The sequence below is a fragment of the Scyliorhinus canicula genome, chromosome 5 (assembly GCF_902713615.1).
Source record: "Scyliorhinus canicula chromosome 5, sScyCan1.1, whole genome shotgun sequence".
Taxonomy (NCBI): Eukaryota; Metazoa; Chordata; class Chondrichthyes; order Carcharhiniformes; family Scyliorhinidae; genus Scyliorhinus; species Scyliorhinus canicula.
Window position 1 is genome coordinate 136,397,613 of NC_052150.1, and position 20,891 is coordinate 136,418,503.

The 20,891-nt window shown below is 43.2% G+C and overlaps 1 long non-coding RNA gene across 1 annotated transcript in view; it reads right to left on the reverse strand.

Moving 5' to 3' along the window:
• Positions 1 to 3,160: 3,160 nt before the first annotated feature.
• LOC119966292 overlaps positions 3,161 to 20,891 on the reverse strand; it is a 132,222-nt gene continuing 114,491 nt past the window's right edge. Inside the window, exons 3-4 of the long non-coding RNA XR_005460719.1 lie at positions 13,650 to 13,740; positions 3,161 to 3,283 (exon numbers count right to left, since the gene is read on the reverse strand). This is a non-coding gene — a long non-coding RNA (uncharacterized LOC119966292). The remainder of the gene's footprint in view (positions 3,284 to 13,649; positions 13,741 to 20,891) is intronic.

Genomic DNA, 20,891 nt, shown 5'->3' on the forward strand with positions numbered 1-20,891 from the left:
TTTCCAACTCCTTATCCCGCTTTAAAATAAGGGAGATCAATGTCTATGACAACATCGGGGGAGCACGCCCAACTCCTTTGCCTCATTGAAGGCCCTCAGTGAAGGTCCCAGCACCCCAGAAAACCTCTTGTAAAATTCCATTGGGTTCCCGTCCGGTCCCGGTGCTCTTCCCCGGCTGGGGGTTCCGACTCATACAATTTGCTATAAAACTCCCTAAACACCCCATTCATCCCCGTCGGGTCCAGGACCGTATTCTCACCTGTGTCATTCACTTTCTCAATCACTCTCGTCGTCTCTTGCTTCCTCAACTGGTGCACTAACATCCTGCTCGCTCTCTCTCCATACTCATTTACTGCCCCTCTCATCCTCTCAATTGTCCTACCTTCCCACCGTCATTGGTCCTCCTCCTCTTACACTTTAAAAACCCTATCCCCGTCAGCAGTAATTCCCCCCCCTCCCCCCACCCTGTAACAACCCCTGCCCCCATCCCCCCCATTAACCTTCCACTCACCCCACCCACTGCGCTTCCGTGAGCTAACCCACCCAGCTAGCCTGGCAGCCCCCGCCCACGGCGCCCAGCATTCTGTCCCGCACTCGAACATTAGTGCAAACAAACAAAAATCACCCCTCACCAAGCCCAAAGACACCACACAAAAAGACAAATCTCCCATTCTCTAACAAACCAGGTTGGCAAACCTGAAGCCAAAAAAAAAGTGGGCCCAAAACACAAATTAACAGAGGCATCAAAGCATCTCCACCAAAGTTCAAAGTCCACCTTCTCCTGCCAGTCCATTGTCTGACAAATTCTATTGCCTCCTCTGCCGACCCAAAGTACAGCTCCCGGCCTTCGTAGGTCACCCACAGACGTGCCAGGTAGTAGCCCAAACTTCACCCCCTTCTTACAGAGGCCACCTTGGCCTTGTTATAACTTGCTCTCCCCTTGACCAGCTCTGCACCCAGGTCCTGGTACACAGATTTCATTGCCCTTCCAGGTGCAGGGCCTCGCCTGCCTGGCGCACTTCATAATTTACTCCTTGTCCAGGTAACGGTGCAACCCCACCACCATCGCACTCGGAGGCTCGTTCCCCTGGGGCTTCCTCATTTAGCACCCTGTACACTCAATTCACCTCCAAAGGCCGTGTGAATGTACCCTCTCCTAGCAGCTTCTCCAGCATCCTCCACACTTGCGCCAGCATCGGCTCTTCAGTCTACTCTGGCAGGCCCACAATCCTGATATTCTGCCTGCTTTACCGGTTCTCGAGGTCCTCAACCTTCTCCTGAAGCTGACTCTGCTGATCCCTTCATCAGCCCCATCTCCGCTGCCAACGAGGGGAACTGCTCCTCGTGTTCCCACCTCCTCCTCCATCTTCTGGATGATCTGATCTTGGGCTGCCAGCTTTATCTCACCACGATCAACCACCTCCTTGATCGAATCCACTGCCCAGGCCATGTCCTCCAGACTCTCCTTACGTTGCTGGGTGAACTTCTTATTCAGGAAGCTCACCAGCTGGTCCGTCGATGACTTGAGCTGGGAGGGCCACTCCTTGCCCCTCCGCCGTCTCCACGTGCATCGCAGGCATGCACCAGCTCCAACTGACTGATTCTCTCTTTTTTGACTGCTTCTGGCCCTCAGCTCCATACGCCAAAGTGTCAATCTGTTCCACTCATTCTTCTGCACCTATTGCCTCCTCACATCCACCTGTTAACTGGGGAAATGGTCCGAAAATATGCCATGAGCGGAAGTTGCTACATGTGTGATCACTCATCTCCATGGTTGCCTACAGAAGTCCGGAAAACTACAGGCTTACTGGTGTGCTGGTGGCCTCGAGGTATAGTTTTTTTAAAAATAAATGTTTTGGTTAGTGCTGGGCTAGACTAGGCTCTGTGGTGGTCATCCCGTTATCCCGAGGGGCTCGGGTTGTCTCGCTCTGAGCGTGTTTGCAACTTTGTGTTATTTTGGTAAAAACGTAAATTCTCAATAAACATACTTATTTTAAAAAAATAATAAGCTCAGCTAACGTTTCAAAGCTTTGGCAGAGGGTCATCTGGACTCAAACGTTAGCTCTTTTCTCTCCCAACAGATGCTGCCAGACCTGCTGAGATTTTTTCAGCATTTTCTCTTTTGATTTCAAGTTTCCTTTTGTCTGCCGTACAATGCAACCATACATAAACTAGTTATTTTCATGATTGATGCAGCAACATTTCAAATCAATACTTCTGGTTAGATAATGGGCAATGTAGTCTAGCAGGGGTAGGGACAAGACCAGAGCAGAAATAGGTGACTGGCACCACCATGTCCAACAAAATCTTGGTAATAACCTCCATAGGAGTTAACTGATCCTCCATCTGAAGGTAGATCAAAACAAGACCATTTTCCTAAGCTTACACAAACTCATGTATTTGGCATTACCTACGCAATTTAATTGCCAGTTATGTATCAGAATAACACCGTGGCTGGTGTCATGTCATGTGTTACACAATGACATCAGAGCATTTTGCAGGCTTTTGTAGACTTCACCATTGCACCCTATTTGAGCAGCATCTTGTAATAAAACCCTTGTATTATGTTATATTAACTCAATGTGTTCTGCCTGATTCTCTCTCTTTCAACCCACAACAAAGAACATAACACTAGTCTTCTCAAATTCATAGAACAAGTGTTCAGTCGAGCATCCGAGACTGAACAGGATAGCATCTCCCTCCACTATTATTCAAAGCATTTTCTTCTACCTCAGCAACGTTATTCGCTTTTACAACCAAGACTTTACTCCATACCTTCACTACCTGCAGACCTTGCTATCTCCAACATTGCAAGCTGGCATCCTCAACCAAAATCTACACCATATTCAACCCATCCAAAATGTCAGTTTGTGCTCTTATTCACTGCAGCTGGACTTCCTGCAGTAGAAATAACACTGAATCTACCCATGCTCATCATTAAGATGTAAATCAGATACAAACTTTTGCACATGCACAAAGTGCAGAAATCAGGAAGCTGCTGTCCATCTTGCCCTGCTCAAATCACATTCTTGCTACACTGATGCCTCACTGATAAAATTGGCACTTAATATTTATACTTACCAACAATGCCAGAGAAAGTAAAGTACAAATCAATTTGAAGGACATAATAAGGCAACATTTCAATTAATTCTTCTCATTTAGATAATGGGCAATGTAGTCTAGCGGGAGCAGTGACAAGGCCAGAGCAGAAATAGGTGACTGGTGCCATGATGCCCAGCAAAATCTTGGTGGCAGCCTTCGTAGGAGTTGACTCATCCTCCATCTGAAAGTAGATTAAAACAAGACCATTTTCTTAAGCTTACTCAAGCTCCTCATGTTTTTGGCATGATCTCCTCAACTTAATTGCCAGTTATGTATCAGAGTAACACCAGTGGCTGGTGTAATGTCGTGTTAACTACCAAACTATCAGTCTGACACTAAAAACCTGCAGAATGAATCTCATACCATCAGATTTCAATTATTGTTGCAGAGTTTATTATTTCTATTCCTTAGTCTTCTCTCCAACTCATCCTTATGACACTCTTGAATTTCACTTTCTCTGCCAAATTTGACGTTTAATTAAATATTCTAACTTCTGGTTTAGATTATCCATGCCTCATTAAGGATTTGGTCTGATTACAAAGGTCCCATATTCTCCGAGTGCATTCCATTCTCAGACTCGCTGTGCGCTTTTCAAGTCCATGAAATGTCTGTAATCAACTGCAAGCAGAATGAGTGCTGTCCTTTGGATGCGGACCTCAAAACGCCACTGAATTCAGAGTTCCCGATTTTGCTTTGCATTCACAAACCCTCCATTTCCCAAATGCTGATGGTTCACCACTGGCAGCTTCATTTTTTTTAAACCATCTACAACTCTCCATCTAGTGCCCTCCATCTATCAGCACAATCTCAAAGTGTTCTTCAATTGCCCAAATTAGGTTCTCATGCTTCCCCTTGTTCCATGCTCAACTCCTTTCACATCTTCCTTCACAGTGAGGACCAAATGCAAGCTCTTGCTGTATTGTGTTAGAATACAAGTTAGCAATAGCAAATATTTAAGGATGGAATATAATCAATCTTCTGATAAAGGGATGGAATATACTCATGGTTCATAAATACTCATGAACAAGCAGAGTACATTTGAAGGAAAGCATTTGGGGCTTGTAATGTAAAAAATAAGTGTCAGAATATAAATACATAGAAAAGCTAAAAAAAGCTTAGAACAGCAAAGAGGCTATCACAGGAAATGAGCAAACAGCAATATCAATACTAATACTAAACATGATTCTTTACAAGTGTCATGTAGATCCGAAATATTAACTCTTTTCTCTCCACAGGTGCTGTCAGACCAGAGTACATCCAGCATTTTGTTTTTATTTCTGATTTTCAGCAGCTGCAGTACTTTGCTCAGTCCACTATGAGGAGATAGGTTTGTGAGGAAGATTTTTTAAAAATTCTTTCAAGGGAAGTGGGGAGCACCAGGTAGGTCAGCATTTATTGCCCATTCCTAATTGCCCTTGAAAAGTGCGTGAGCCATATGCTTGAACCATTGCAGTCTATGTAGGTACACCCACAGTGCGGTTAGGAAAAAAACAAATTTACAGGATTTGAACCCAGCAACAGTGAAGGAATAGCAATAAAGTTCCAAGTCAGGATGGTACATGGCTTGGAGAGAAACTTGAAGGTAGTGGTGATTCCATGCATCTGCTGCCTTGTCCTCCTAGCTGGTTGAGGTCACGGGTTTGGAAGGTCCTGCTGAAGAAGCCTTGGTGAGTTGCTGCAGTGCACCTTGTAGGTGGTACACCATTATGCATCGGTGGTGGAGAGACTAAATGTTGAAGATGGTGGAAGGGGTACCAATCGAATGCGCAGTTTTTTACCAGATGTTGAGCTTCTTCTGATGTTGCTGGAGCTGTACGCAATCCGGGAAAAATAGAGACTATTTAATCACACACCTGACTTCTGATTTACAGATGTTGGCAGGCTGTGGGAATCAGGTGGTGAACTATTTATCACGGAATTCCCAGCTAGTGACCTATTCTTCCAGCCACTATTCATTTGGCTAATCCAATTCCATTTCTGGGCAACGGTAACCACCAGGATGTCGATCGTAATCAGTGATGGATATGCCATTGAATTTCATGGAGAGATGGTTTCATTCTCCTTTGTTGGAGATAATCATTAGCTAACACTTTTGTGGGGTGAATGGTACTTGTCCTATCAGGCCAAGCCAGAATGTTGTCTAGGTCTTACTGCATATGGACAAAGACTGCTTCAACATCTGAAGGATCATAGAATTTACAGTGCTGAAGGAGGCCATTTGGCCATCGAGTCTGCACCGGATCTTGGAAAGAGCATCCCACTTAACACCTCCACCGTATCCCCATAAACCAGTAACCCCACCTAACTTACGGGCAATTCAGCATGGCCAATCCATCTAACCTGCACATCTTTGGGAGGAGACCAGAGCACCCGAAGGAAACACACGCAGACACGGGGAGAACATGCAGACTCCGCACAGACAGTGACACAAGCCGGGAATCGAACCTGGGACCCTGGAGCTGTGAAGCAACTGTGCTAAGCACTGTGCTACCGTGCTGCCCCTTTGGATCACAAATGGTATGAACATTATGTACAATCATCAGCGTACATCCCTACTTCTGATCTTATGATGGAAGGAAAGCCATTGATGAAGTAGCTGAAGATGGTTGAATCTTGGACACTACCTTGAGGAATTCCTGCAATGATATCCTGGGGTTGAGATAATTGACCTCCAGCAGACCCAACCATTTTCCTTCGTGATAGGTTATGTCTCCAAACAGGAGTGACTTTCCCCCCAGACTCCCATTGTCTCCAGTTTTGCTAGGGCACCCTGATGCCACACAGCCAAATGCTGTCTTGATGCCAACAGAAGTCATTCTTACCTCACCGTTGTCCATGTTTGGACCAAGTTCTGTAATGAGGTCAGGAGTTGTGGTCCTGGTGGAACCCAAACTGAGCATCAATGAGCAAGCAACCTGTGACGCAAGTACCAAAATATTTTGTCTCTTTTCACAATGAAGATGTACACTAAAATTGTAGAACCCAACTAGAGTAGAGAACATAAGAACATAAGAACTAGGAGCAGGAGTAGGCCATCTGGCCCCTCGAGCCTGCTCCGCCATTCAATTAGATCATGGCTGATCTTTTGTGGACTCAGCTCCACTTTCCAGCCCGAACACCATAACCCTTAATCCCTTTATTCTTCAAAAAACTATCTATCTTTACCTTAAAAACATGTAATGAAGGAGCCTCAACTGCTTCACTGGGCAAGGAATTCCATAGATTCACAACCCTTTGGGTGAAGAAGTTCCTCCTAAACTCAGTCCTAAATCTACTTCCCCTTATTTTGAGGCTATGTCCCCTAGTTCTGCTGTCACCCGCCAGTGGAAACAACCTGTCCGCATCTATCCTATCTATTCCCTTCATAATTTTAAATGTTTCTATAAGATCCCCCCTCATCCTTCTAAATTCCAACGAGTACAGTCCCAGTCTACTCAACCTCTCCTCATAATCCAACCCCTTCAGCTCTGGGATTAACCTAGTGAAACTCCTCTGCACACCCTCCAGCGCCAGTACGTCCTTTCTCAAGTAAGGAGACCAAAACTGAACACAATACTCCAGGTGTGGCCGCACTAACACCTTATACAATTGCAACATAACCTCCCTAGTCTTAAACTCCATCCCTCTAGCAATGAAGGACAAAATTCCATTTGCCTTCTTAATCACCTGTTGCACTTGTAAACCAACCTTCTGTGACTCATGCACTAGCACACCCAAGTCTCTCTGAACAGCGGCATGCTTTAATATTTTATCGTTTAAATAATAATCCCGTTTGCTGTTATTCCTACCAAAATGGATAACCTCACATTTGTCAACATTGTATTCCATCTGCCAGACACGAGCCCATTCACTTAACCTATCCAAATCCCTCTGCAGACTTCCAGTATCCTCTGCACTTTTCGCTTTACCACTCATCTTAGTGTCATCTGCAAACTTGGACATATAATATACAGTACAGAAGGATGCCATTTGGCCTATCGAGTCTGCACCAACCCACTTAAGCCCTCACTTGCACCCTATCCCCGTAACCCAATAACCTCTCCGAACCTTCTTGGTCACGAAGGGCAATTTATCATGGCCAATCCACCTAACCCGCATGTCTTTGGAATGTGGGAGGAACTCAAGGCTATTATAATTCTAATGATTTTGATAGGAAACTAAGGAAATACTGTAGAAAATTTGACATTGATGATTGAACAGCAACAAATGTGATGGCCCTCATTCAAAAAAAAGATAGGAAATTAATAGCTAATATTTCTGCGGTTATTGGAAAAAATCTGGAAGCCTCAATCAGAGTGGGTGGTAGGGAGCCAATAAATGTAATAATAATAATGATCTTTATTGTCACAAGTAGGCTTACATTAACACTGCACTGAAGTTACTGTGAAAAGCCCCTAGTCGACCATTCCGGCACGGTGTGTTGCATTTGCACTTCCAGAAGGCATTTAACAAGGTACCTCACAAAAGGTCTTAAAATAAGAGCCCATCATGTTGGAGGTAGTATCTTGGCATGGCTAGAGAATTGGCTGATGGTCAGGAAACAGCCAGTGGGATAAAGGGGTTCTTTTCAGCTTGGTGACCTGTAACCAGTGGGATTCCACAGGAATCAGTGCTGGGACCACAACTATTTGCGATGCATATTAATGACTTGGAGGAAGGAAGCAAATGTACCGTAGCCAAATTTTCAGAAGTCACAAAAATAGGTGGAAAGGAAAGTTGCTGGAGGGATACAAACAGTTGACAAAAAGATATTGATAAGTAAGTGTGCAAAAGTTTGGCTAATGAAGTACAATATGGGAAAATGTGAAGTTAATTTTGGAAGGGAGAACGAAAGAACAGTGTATTATTTAAATGGAGAATATCTGTAGAAATCTGAAACACAAAGGGACGGGGGAGGGGGGGTCTGTGCACAAAACACACAAAGCTAGCACACAGGCTCAGCAGGTAATCAAGAAGGCAAATGGAATCTTGATCCGTATTTCAAGGGGGTTGGAGTATAAGAGCAAGGCAGTCTTGCTGCAACTATACAAACTACTAGTGAAACCACATCTGGAGTACTGTGGGTGCTTTTGGACTCCTTATTTAAGTTATTTTTTGGAGACCATTCAGAGAAGGCTCACTAGGATGATCCCCAGTATAGAGCGATCGTCTCATGAGCAAAGGTTAAACAGGTTGGGGCTCTACTCACTGAAATTTGGAAGAATGAAAGGTGATCTAATCGAAACATACAAGATTCTGAAGAGGCTTGACAGGGTAAATGTTGAGAGGATGTTTCTTTCATGGATGAGTCTAGGACCAGAGGGCTGAGTCTCAGAACAAAGGGGTGCCAATTTAAGACCGAGATGAGGAGCAATTTCTTCAAAGTGTTGAGTGTCTTTGGAACTCGTTGGCTCAGAGAGCTGAGGGCAAAGTCCTTGTGTCTATTAAGGTTGAGACAGATAGATTCTTGATCAGCAAGGGAATCAAGGGTTACAGGGAAAGGGAAGGAAAGTGGGCATGAGAAATGTTGGATCAGCCATGATCCTATTGAATGGCACAGCAAACTCAAGGGGCCAAACGCCCTACTCGGTGTTCTTTGTAGAAGACCACAAGAAATAGGAACAAGTAGAAGCAAGAGTAGACCAGCGGGCAGCACGGTGGCACAGTGGTTAGCACTGCTGTCTCACGGCACTGAGGACCCTGGTTCGATCCAGGCCCCGGTTCACTGTCCATGAGGAGTTTCCACAGTCTCCCAGTGTCTGCGTGGGTGTCATGCCCACAACACTAAAGATGTGCAGATTAGATGGATTGGCCATGCTAAATTGCCCCTTAATTGGAAAAAATAATTGGGTACTCTCTAATTTATTTTAAAAATAGACCACATGGCCTGCCAAATGTACTCTGGTGCAGAAACAATGGACTGAATGGCCTCTTGCACCGTAACCTTTCTGTGGTTCTATGATTCAATATGATCAGGGTAGACCTTGGGCTTTAACTCCACTTTCCCGCTCATTCTACACATCTAGATTCCCTGACACACAAAAATCTGTCTATCGCAGCTTTAAATGTATTTAATGATGGAGCACTCGCAACCTCATAAGGGAGAGAAATCTAAAGGTTCACCATCATTTGATTGAAGAAAGCTTTCCTCATCTCAGTCCTAATTGATTGTCCCCTTACCCCCAAGTCTCTTCCTCTGTGATTTAGATTCCACAACCAGGGGAAACAATCTCCCAGTGCTGACCTTTTTAAGCCCCTTCAGAATTGTACATTTCAATGAGATTGTCGTGGAAAATAAATCCAAATTGCTCAGCCTCTCAGAGGACAACTCCCTCATCCCAGGGACCAATTTTGTGAACCTTCTACATACCACCTCCTAAGTGCATATTTTCTTAAATCACAATGCACACAACATTCCAGATGTCGGCTCACCAAAACCCTCTGCAACTCCACCAAGACATCTTTATTCCAGTATTCCAAACACTTTGTAATAAAAGCCAACAAGCCATTTGCCTTGCTAATTGCTTGCTGTAGCTGCATGCTACTATTTTGCCTGCATGTAAAAGCACACCCAAGTTTCTTTGAACATCAATACTTACAAGTTTCTCACCTTTTGAGAAAAAAAAAAGATTTTCTATTCTTCTGACCAAAATTAACTAATACTGCTCGACATGACAATCCATCTGCCACCTTTTTGCATCCGTTTTCTATCTCCCTTCTTTCTTGAAAAGTAAAACATATGCCAGTATTTAATTTTCTCCAATACCTTTCCTCTGCTGATATTGATTTCCCCAATTTTCTCACTCTTTTCAACCCCTAGTTTACTGTCTATTTCTGAAACAACACGTCTTCCACTGTGGAGACAAGTACAAATTACTGTGCATGTTCAATGCCTCTGCCATTTTCTCACTCCCCTGTGATAGTCTTGGCTACAGTGTTCCAGCTACACTATTCCTTTTTATATATACACATGTGCATGTGCGATACAACTAGGAGTAACTTCAAAATGAAAAAGAAACCCAAGATACGGATATTAATTCATGCGAATGTCAGACTCATATGAGGGTTCCTTTATGTAGAAGTCAAAGTTCAAGCTGATTCAGCTAGCTGAAAGCAACAGTTATTTTTTAAATACATCCATGGGATGTGGGCATCGCGTTGGCTGGTTATGACACAGCATGATGAGGCTGGTATCCAGAAACATAGGGCGCGATTCTCCCGAGTCACGAAAACTCGGGAAGCTGGCATCAAAAACGGGCACGTTTTACGCCAGCCTCCGCCCCCCCCCCCCCGACCGGGAACCGATTCAGCTCCCCGGTCGGGGCTAGCATCCCGCGGGCGTGAACTCCGGCATCGCGGGCTTAAGGAATTTCGTTAAGCCCGCTAGCCAGAGTGAGCGACGGCTGACGCGTCAGATGACGTCAGCCGCGCATGCGCGGATTGGATGACTCCAACCCGCGGATGACGTCATCACGCATATGCTTGAAACCCGCGCATGCGCGGGCCGGTATGCCCCTCAGCCGCCCCGCGAATGGATACAGCGGGGCGGCGGGGGGAGAAAGAGTGCGCGGGGTAAGTACCTGCTGCCCACGATCGGTGCCCACCGATCGCGGGCCCAAGGCACCCTTGGCACAGCCGTGGTACTGCCGTGCCAATCGGTGCCATGGTTCCCCAGATCATGACTTTACGGCCGTTTTTACGAACGGTCAGACCAGGTGTGTTTTACGTTCATAAAAACGGCCGTAAAGGCGTTGGAAATCGGCCCATCGGCCAGGGGTGAATAGCTGCTCGCCGTAAAAAACGGCGGGCAGCGATTCGTGTCGGGAGGCGGGCGTGGGGGGGGGGGGGGGGGGGGGGGGGAGAGAATAGCGTGAGGGCGTCGGACCAGCGTGTCCGTAAACATTTACGCCGCCCACTATTCTCCGAATTTTCGTGACCGCGGAGAATTGCGCCCATAGTCTGTTCTCCCGGCATGGCAGGAATCTTCCCAAAAACAAAACAAAAAAGGCCTCAAGGAGGTTCAGACTTGGGGGAAGGCTTTAGAAGAAGAAGAACAACACTTTAGAACAGTACAGCACAGAACAGGCCCTTCGGCCCTCAATGTTGTGCCGAGCCATGATCACCCACGTATCCACCCTATACCCGTAACCCAACAACCCCCCCCTTAACCTTACATTTATTAGGACACTACGGGCAATTTAGCATGGCCAATCCACCTCACCCGCACATCTTTGGACTGTGGGAGGAAACCGGAGCACCCGGAGGAAACCCACGCACACAGGGGGAGGACGTGCAGACTCCACACAGACAGTGACCCAGCCGGGAATCGAACCTGGGACCCTGGAGCTGTGAAGCATTTATGCTAACCACCATGCTACCCTGCTTTGTCGTCAACTGGAGCCGTGCCTTGGGCTTGGCAAAGCTGAAGGTTAAACCACCGACTGGGGGAACAATAATTTAACATTAAAACTTTCTGAAGGTCAGAAGAGCTTAAGCCATGTGATGTTAGTTGAACATTATTCACCCTTTAGTTATCCACCCTCGCTTTCCTTAATCAATCGATTATTTATCAAAGTGACTGTTGGTGCGAATTATTTTTCGAAAAGCATTCCCGCAACCAAGGTCAAATTGACACCTACAGTTTGCTTGGTTTATCCCTAAATCCGTTTTTTTTTTCAAACAAAGGTGTAACACCAACAATTAGACCTGTCCTCTGGCACACCCCTTTTTCTGAGGAGATTGTAAGCTTATGGTCAAGTGTTTCTGAAACTTCCACCATTACTGCCTGTACCCTTTGATGCACCTCATCTGGCCCTGGTGATGTATTCAACTTGAAAGTATAACCAGCCTGTTCATTACCTTGCCTTTCACCATAACATTAGCAGCATCTTGGTAAAGACACATGCAGAGTATTTATTTAGCATCTAAGCCATGGCCTGTACCTCCATGCATAAATCCCCTATTTGATCCTAAATCTGCCCAACTCATCCTTTTATTACCCTTATGCTATTTAAATACCAAGAGAAGACTTTTGGATTCCCTTTCGTGTTAGCTGCCAAGCTCTCTTCATGTTCTGCTCATCATTTTCTTTTCTTTTTTTAAATCCTCTTTAAACATTCTCTAATTTCAACAATATTGCCCATATCCTTTCACACCGTCACCCAACAATACCCAACCAAAAAAAACTATTTATCCAAGTTTTGAAAATTTAAATGAACCTAGAATCACAGCCTATTGGGAGATTTAAACTACCTAGGGGAGCAAATTGCTGCCTGTTTTTACTCCTAACTGGCTTACCTCAAATTTTAAAATGTTGTTGCTCTGTTCTGAGGTGCTACCACTGAACCAAAACTAGCATTCAGGTAATCTATTTTCTCCTCTAACTACTAGACCAGTTATCCACATGCTCTTTCGTGCTGAATTATGATACTCTGGCACAGATGTCTAAATGTACAAATTCATTTAATGCAACTGAAAAATGTTTTCATCCCGTCAGCTGCATGAGTTTCAAACTCTGATCATAAAACCAAGAGGACTATAAACCAACCAATTGATCAATTTCCCCAGCTGCTTATGCTAGAAAATATTGTGGCTATCTAAAATGGCCACCTGCAAAGGATAATGGGAACTGAGGTCAGGTTGGAACACAGATGACACACAGCCCCTGTTATTGTGCAAAGGGAAACCAGACCTAAATGAAACTCACACCTGCTAAAGGTCAATCACCGATTTCCCCAGGACAATGGGACACAGATCGAAATGTAGCAACAGCAGCAGACTCGGGGGCACCTATTTACCTTATATGAGAGGGCATACGTGCCTTGGACAATGGCAGCTGGGACCTGCCCAAGCCAGAGGTACCCGCCCCCAATTGGCCAGAATCGATTAGGGTGGTTGAATCTCTATTGATCCAATGGAAACCAGAGTTGGGACCGCCAAACAGATAGGGGGACAAGAAGAACTGTGCAACCAGTATTCGGTCTCTTTGGGACAAGCCTCTAAACTGACCAACGGCAGCATATCGACCAGCCAAGTTCAAGGACCCACGATCGCTACCTGAAGGACGAGCTGCAGCCGAGATGAACCTGAAGTTTCCCAGCCAACACAAGTGAGGATCCAGATAAAGGCCTCGTCGAACCTGCACACAGCTGGCCACTTGGAAGTTAAGTAAAGGTAATTTTAGTTGTTAGGTGTAGTTTAATAAGTAGCCGCCTGGAGATTATTACGCATAGAACCAAGCCTGTGTTTAATAATAAACAATAATTGAACTAACATATTGGTTGTGTGGTCATTTGTCCAATACAAGGAACATACTCCCGTCTTAATGGTTCAGGTAAAAGAGCATGAGTTTCAAACTCGGATCATAAAAGCAAGAGGACTATAAACCAACCAACAGTTGATCAATTTCCTCAGCTGCTTATGCTGGAGAATATGTAAACATTTTTCTTATTTTTAAACTTCCTCTCGGAAAGCTCAGTTCTGCCCCGATGTCCCAATACTATACAGCATTGGTACTCCCTTGTCAAAATGAGGGATTAAAAAGAAATAACCAAGCAACAAATACGAACCTTGATGGCTAGGTGAATTGTGACTGCAAGAAGCTTGGAAACTAGGTCCAACCCCTTCTCTAGGCCTATGGGATGCCCGGTCAACATTGTCCTGAAATGGAAAGCAAAGCAAAAATGAAATGCATAGCTATTTTTTAAAACATATTTTATATCTCATATACACAAACCAAATAACCCACAGTTCTGTTTCCAGTGATGGAATGAACATTTAATGATGCAATCATATCACAATACATTTGTTAGAACTTCAAATAAATGCACCTACAAAAAAAAATAGTTGCACCCGTTTCAGGCGTGAGAAAGTGTGTACAATGCTGCTCACTGCCCATGGAAAAACACTGCTCGTGCAATGAGGTTTTTTAAAACTACAATACCACAGCTGAGGAAAATTGGCTTTCACAGAAATCATGTTTTCTTTTTGCAACTAAGTATATATACAAGACATAGAAAAGGGAACGGGAGAAATGTGTGCATGGATAGCTCCTAGATGAAGAGCAAAAAATGCAATTCCATAACACTGAGCAAACAGCACAGAGAAAATAAAAATAGGGACAGTACCTCAACTCGGCCAAACAGCTCAAGTATCAAAGTAATTTTAAGTCTCCCTACCACGCTAACCAATGAACGGAATTCACTGTTTCTAGAAAAGCTTCCAGAGCATTTGGAAAGTTTCTATGCTATACTGCTAAATGATTTAAGTTGAAACTACATCACATCCTACATCTACATCTGATTGACAATATGCAAAGCTATTGACTGCAATTCGAAGAAAAAGCAAAATTTTTAGAAAGAAAAGATGAAAACAAATAAAATGGCCCAAATATTATTATTTTTTTGCCAATATTGTCTCCAGTGCCCAGGGCCACGGGTGCCATCACAATCTAATGCCCTCCATGGATCAAGCATAATCCAATAACATACATATTTTATACTACGCTTAACACTTGGTGCCTTGCTTACTGTACTGTTTTACATTCTGGTCTTCCAGAAAGATGATAAAATTAAATGGTGTGCTGACAAACTAAACACATAATAGCCATTGGCAGGGATGGAGAAAAAGGGAGAAGAAGGAAAACAAAAAAAAAAAAGAGGTAAAATCAAGGAATTTGATGCTAAAAATACAAAATAGCAGAGCAAATCCCCAAATACCATGGAAAAGGTCTCAACCAATCGATCATAAACGTGGATTTGGGCTTCAGATTTTGCTTATAGTGACAAAGCTGAACTTTGATTGCACAGTGTCAAGAAGGTGACTCATCACCACCTTTTAAAAGAATTGGAGATTGACAATAAATATTTGCTGGGCCAGCCACGCCTACATTCCATGAATTAATTTTTTACAAGATATTTTGTACTTAATTCTCCAGGATGCATCCAGACCCTATCAGCCAAACTTAAAAAGCAGGCAGACATTATCTTATAAATAAAGGTTCAACAGGTTGGACCCTTCTCTATTAGAGTTTAGGATAATTGATCCGGATGAAACACAAGATGCTGAGGGGACCCGATGGGATGGATACCAGGAGGATTTTCCCACTTGTGGGAGAGACGAGAACTGTGTGACAATTTAGTACTGAGCTATTTTAAGACAAGGATGAGGAGACATCGTTTCTCTCAGAGGGTAACTGTTATGTGGAATTCTATTCTACAGAAAGAGGCGGCTGGCTGGGTCATTGAATGTGTTTTGGGCTGAGTTAGATTTTAGGTGGGCAGGAGAGTGACATCAAGAATGACCAGGTTTCAAGACAGAAACCAATAGCTATTACAGTGCAGGAGGCCATTCAGTCCATCATGTCTGCATTGGCCCCTGGAAAGAAGCATCCTACCCAAGGATAAGCCTCCACCCTATCCCTGTAACCAGACTTAATCTGTTGGTGTTATGGGCCATGATTTAGAGAACCCCAAAGTGTATCATGGAGTTCACCTGACCCAGAACTTTTAATAGATTGTGGTATGGGGAGAACATGGCCCACTCTACAGGTGTGGTACAGCAGAAATGGAGAAGTACTTTTTTTTTTAATATATAAAGTAAAACAATGTTTATTCTATGAACTTAAGTTAACCTTTTTAAAACATACAATGAACATCTTAGCAACCATTAATTCAAATACAACCTCCAAAGAATACAACACTAAGTAATCCTTAATAACTTCCCAAACAGCATCCAGAAGACAAAAGAAACACACCTTTTAACAGAAGCACATCAGGTTAAAGTCACTACTGAGAGTAGTTATTAGTTTTAAATCACCAAAGGGTCAATTTACATTCTTTAGATGACAGAGAGAGACTCTAATACACCTTCTGGCTGTGACTGCAGCTATCCAGCTCTGAAAACGAAACTAAAACACACCCTGCAGCAAACAGCCGAAAACGAAAGTAAAGAGCTGAGAGCCAGCCCAGCTCCAGCCACTCTTACATCACTGCAGTAATAAACACCCATTTCTTAAAAGTACTCACTACAGATACTTACATACACACCCATTTATAAACACCCATTTTTTAAAGGTACTCTCACGTGACAGTTGGACACCAAGGAGCAATTTAGTCTGACCAATCCACCTAGTCTGCACATCTTTCAAGTGTGGGAAGAAACCGAAGCACCTGGAGGAAACCCATGCAGACATGGGTAGAACGTACAAAATCCAGAGTCGCCCAAGGCTGTAATTGAACCCAGGACCCTGGAGCGGTGAGGCAGCAGTGCTAACCACAGTGCCACCCCTTTGGTGAGGAAGAAAAAAGCAGCTCAAATGTTAGTACTAACACTCAATGCAAAACTTCACACATATGCCAGCAGAACTGCTGCTTTCCACGTTGAGAGAAAGTCAGTTAACGTATTAAATCTGTAACCAAGGAGTTACATGCCTGAAACAAACTGTTTTTCTCTCCACAGAAGCTGCTCGACTTGCTGAGCATGTCAATCACTTTTGTTTATTATTGAGGGTTTGTGACCAACAATTCAAAATATTATTGCAGTAATAATGGAAAGCATAAACAAAAATAATAAAATTCAAAAAATAAGAGAAATCCAATTATGCGAGTGCAAATATATACTCATGTTAATTGTTGGTTTTTATACTTAAATGTATGCATTTTGTGGTTACCGGAGAGATATTGGAAGAACAGATAGTGTATTCAGCCAATTAAAGCTCAAGTTCATAGAATCATAGATTCAGCCAAATAAAGCTTTTTTTCTCTTCACAGAAGCTGCTCGACTTGCTGAGCATTTCAGTAGTTTAGTTTATTATTGAGGGTTTGTGACCAACAATTCAAAATTTTATTGCAGTAATGGAAGGCATAAAAAAATGTAAACAAAAATAATTTTGGTAATGAAGTTTATGGAATCATAGCATGCTTACAGCAAAGGAGGCAACTATTCAGCCTATCTTGTCCATGTAGGTTCTTCGCAAGTGCATCTGAGCATTCCCACCCCCTTGCCTTTTCTCCAAAATCCTTCAATTCTTTTCAGCAGTTTCACCAATTCCCTTCTGAAAGGCACAATTGAATCTGCCTCTCAGCAGTGCATTCCAGATCCTAACCACTTGCTGCAAAAAAACATTCACCTTGCTGTTGGATCATTTGTCATCACATGAAATCAGTTTCCACTGGCTCAATCCCCTTCCCCAATGGACTAGTTTCTTGCCATCACTTTGTCAAGATCCCTCACAATTTTGATGATCAGGTTTTCTCTCAACCTTGTCTTCTTTACAGAGGGTCCACATAACTGAAGTCCCTCATCCTCGGAAACAATGATCTTCTCTGAAGCTCAGAATTTGGACAGCATTCCAATTGAGGGCCGAAGTGTTTTATGAAAGGTTCATCATGACTTCCTTGCTTTTGTCCTCTACGCATTTATTTATAAAGCTAAGAATGCAAAATGTTTTATTATCCACTTTCTGAGCTTTCTCTGCCACCTTCAACAATTAGTACACATAAACAGGTCCCTCTGTTCCTGCATCCTCAAATGGTGCTCTTTACTTTATATTGCAACCCCTCATTCTTTCTCCAAAAATGTACTACTTCACATTTCTCTGTATTAAATTTCATCTTCCATTTGGCTGTCCATTTCACCATTCTTGCTATGCCCTGGAAGTCAATATGCCCTGGAAGTCACTATGCTCATCACAGTTCACAATACATCCAAATTTTGAAATTTCCAGCCTGCGCATCCACATTATTAATATGTTAAAATGCCCATAAACTAATGTAAAGAAAAACCCAAGGACCACTCCCTGGGAAACCACGTTATATACCTTCCTCCAGTGCCAATTTAAACTCCATCACTACTGTTGCCAGTCACTCGGCCAGTTTAGTATTCATGCTGTCACTTCCCCTTTTATTCCATGGGCTTCAACTTTGTGAAAATTTATGGAACACCTTTCGAAAACCCTTCATCTCCTAAATGCAATTAAGCTAATCAAATATGGTTTGCCATTAAAGAAATCCATTCTGCCTTTCCCAAATTAATCTGCACTTGTCCAAGTGAAAATTAATTTTTTCCAGGTGATGAACGTACAAAGGATGAACAAGGAGCAGGAGTAGGCAATTTGGCCCCTTGAGAATGTCCTGCCATTTAATATTAAGAAGTCTCACAACACCAGGTTAAAGTCCAACAGGTTTATTTAGAATCACTAGCTTAGTGATTCCAAAAAAACATGTTGGACTTTGATCTGGTGTTGTAAGACTTCTTACTGTGCCCACCCCAGTCCAACGCCGGCAACTCCACGTCATTTAATATCATGGCTGATCTGATAGCAATCTCAAATTTGCATCAGGCCGACCCGCCGAAAATCTATCAACCCTTTCCTTTCCAAGAATCTATCCACCTCTGCTTTAAAATATTCAAAGACCCTGCTTCCATTCACAAAGAGGGTCCCAAAGATTCACGGCCCTGAAAAAAATTTGCCGCACCCATTTTTATTTTTACCAGTGACTCCCACAAGAGGAAACAGTCTTTCCACATCCACCCAGACAAGACCCCTCAGGATCTTGTATGTTTCAATCAAGTCACATCTTACTTGGAAATAGGAGTAGGCCATTCAGCCCCTTGAGCCTGTTCCACCATTCAATGAGATCATGGTTGATCTGTGACCTAACTCCATATAGCGGTCTTTGACCCGCATCACTTAATATCTTCGCTTAACAAAAATCTATCTATCTTACATTTAAAATTTACCCAACCACTGATCAAGCTAGAACTGCAGTTTGTGGGAGAGAGTTCCAAACCTCTACCACCCTTTGAGTGAAGAAGCACTTCTAACATCTCTCCTGACCAATGTAGTCCTAATTTTTAGGCCATGCCCCCTAGTTTTAGAATCTCCGAGTGGAAATAGTTTATCTTTATCTTTCCTGTCTTTTCCTGTTAATATCTGAATACTTCGATCAGATCACCCCTTAACCTTCTAAATTCTAGTGAAAACGGGTACAATTGGAGTAATCTCTCCTCGTAACGCAATCCCCTGTGATCCAGGTATAATTTTTCTAAACCTATGTTGCAGCTCCTCTAAGATGAGGTGCTCAGAACTACTCACTGTACTCCAAGTGGGGTCTAACCAGGGTTTGTATAGCTGTATATCCAGTGTCTTTATATTCCACTCCAGCATGCCATTAGTCTTTGATTATTTTTCGCACTTGTTCCTGGCATTTTAAGAACCAATGCACCCGATGCCCCAAATCTCTTTGGACATTCACTGTACCTAACCTCTTTCTATTTACAAAGTACTCTGCTCTATCCTTTTTTGGTCCTAAATAGACAACCTCACACTTGCTTACGTTAAATTCCATCTTGCCATAATTTTGCCTATTCACCTGGTCAATCAATATTACTTGGCATTTTTCTGATATCATCTAGGCTGCCTACAGTGCCACCTACCTTTGCATCATCCACAAATTTTGATATATGACTTTCTATAACATACAAGATATTAATGATAGTGTGGATAATTGGAGCCCCTACATAGTTCCCTGTGGTACACCACTAGTCACCTGCTAATTAAGATGAATTATCCCCACTCGGTCACCTGCCATTCAACCAATTTCCTCATCATGTCAATACTTGCCAGAAGTCCTAAATTATTAACCATGTCAATAATTTGTTCACAACTCTGTGGGCTTCCAGCTTCGTCTACATTCTTTTGTGTGGGACTTCATGAAATGCCTTCTGGAAGTCCATATAAATGACATCCATAGACATTCCCCTGTCTACTACCTTCGTCACCCCTTCAAAAAGTTCAATACGATTAGGTGGGCATGACCTTCCCTCCACAAATCCATGCCGGCTTTCCTTGGTCAACTAAAAATTTCCTAGGTGTTTAGTTACTCCATCCCTGATTATAGACTCCAGCAATTTCCGCAACACAGGTGTTGACTGGTCTGGAATTCCCTGGTTTCCCCCTTTCACCCTTCTTAAAAAGTGGAATGACATGTGCAATTTTCCAATCCAGAGGGACTACTCCTGAATCTAGGGAACTGTGGAAGATTATAGCTAGAGCATCTACAATGTGCTCCCCTATATCCTTTAGCACCCTCAGATGGAAACAGTCAGGTCCTGGGGATCTGCCACTCCTTGGCTCCATTAATTTCCTAGTTAGTGATGCTGTACTTCTGTATCAAGTCCATGTCCTCTATCGACTAGTAATCTTTTCAGGACTCGCGGCAAGTTATCCTCCTTTTTAACTGTACAAAGTGAGGCAAAGTAGTTGTTCAGCATGTCTGCCATTTCCCCATTTTTTAATCAAAATATCTCAATTTTCAGCTTTTAGTGGGCCTACATTGACCACACACTTTCCCTTTACATAACAATAAAATTTCTTCTTATTGCTTTTGAAGTCCCTTGCAAGTTTTCTTTCATAAGGCTGACTTTAAAGGGATGAGACCGAGACTGCCCACTGTGCAAGCTGCTTTGTGACCCTTTGCTGGTCTTTGTATCTATCCCAGATCGGTGCAATTTCTTGCATTTGTGAAAGCTCTTTGTTTTAGCTTTATGATGTTCCTAACCTCTAGTTGTCCATGGCTGCTTTTCTTTGTAAAGCAGAGTCTTTTCCTCTCAGGGGTATACATTTGCTTCATATCTCATTAAACGTTTCTTCAAATATTCTCCACCGAATTTCAGCTTCCCAGTTTACAGTGGGCAGTCTCAGTCTCATCCCTTTAAAGTCAGCCTTATCCAAGTCTAAAATTCTAATGTCCAAAACGTGTTTTTCACCTTTGAACTACACCGACTTTCTAATAATGTTCATGCATTGT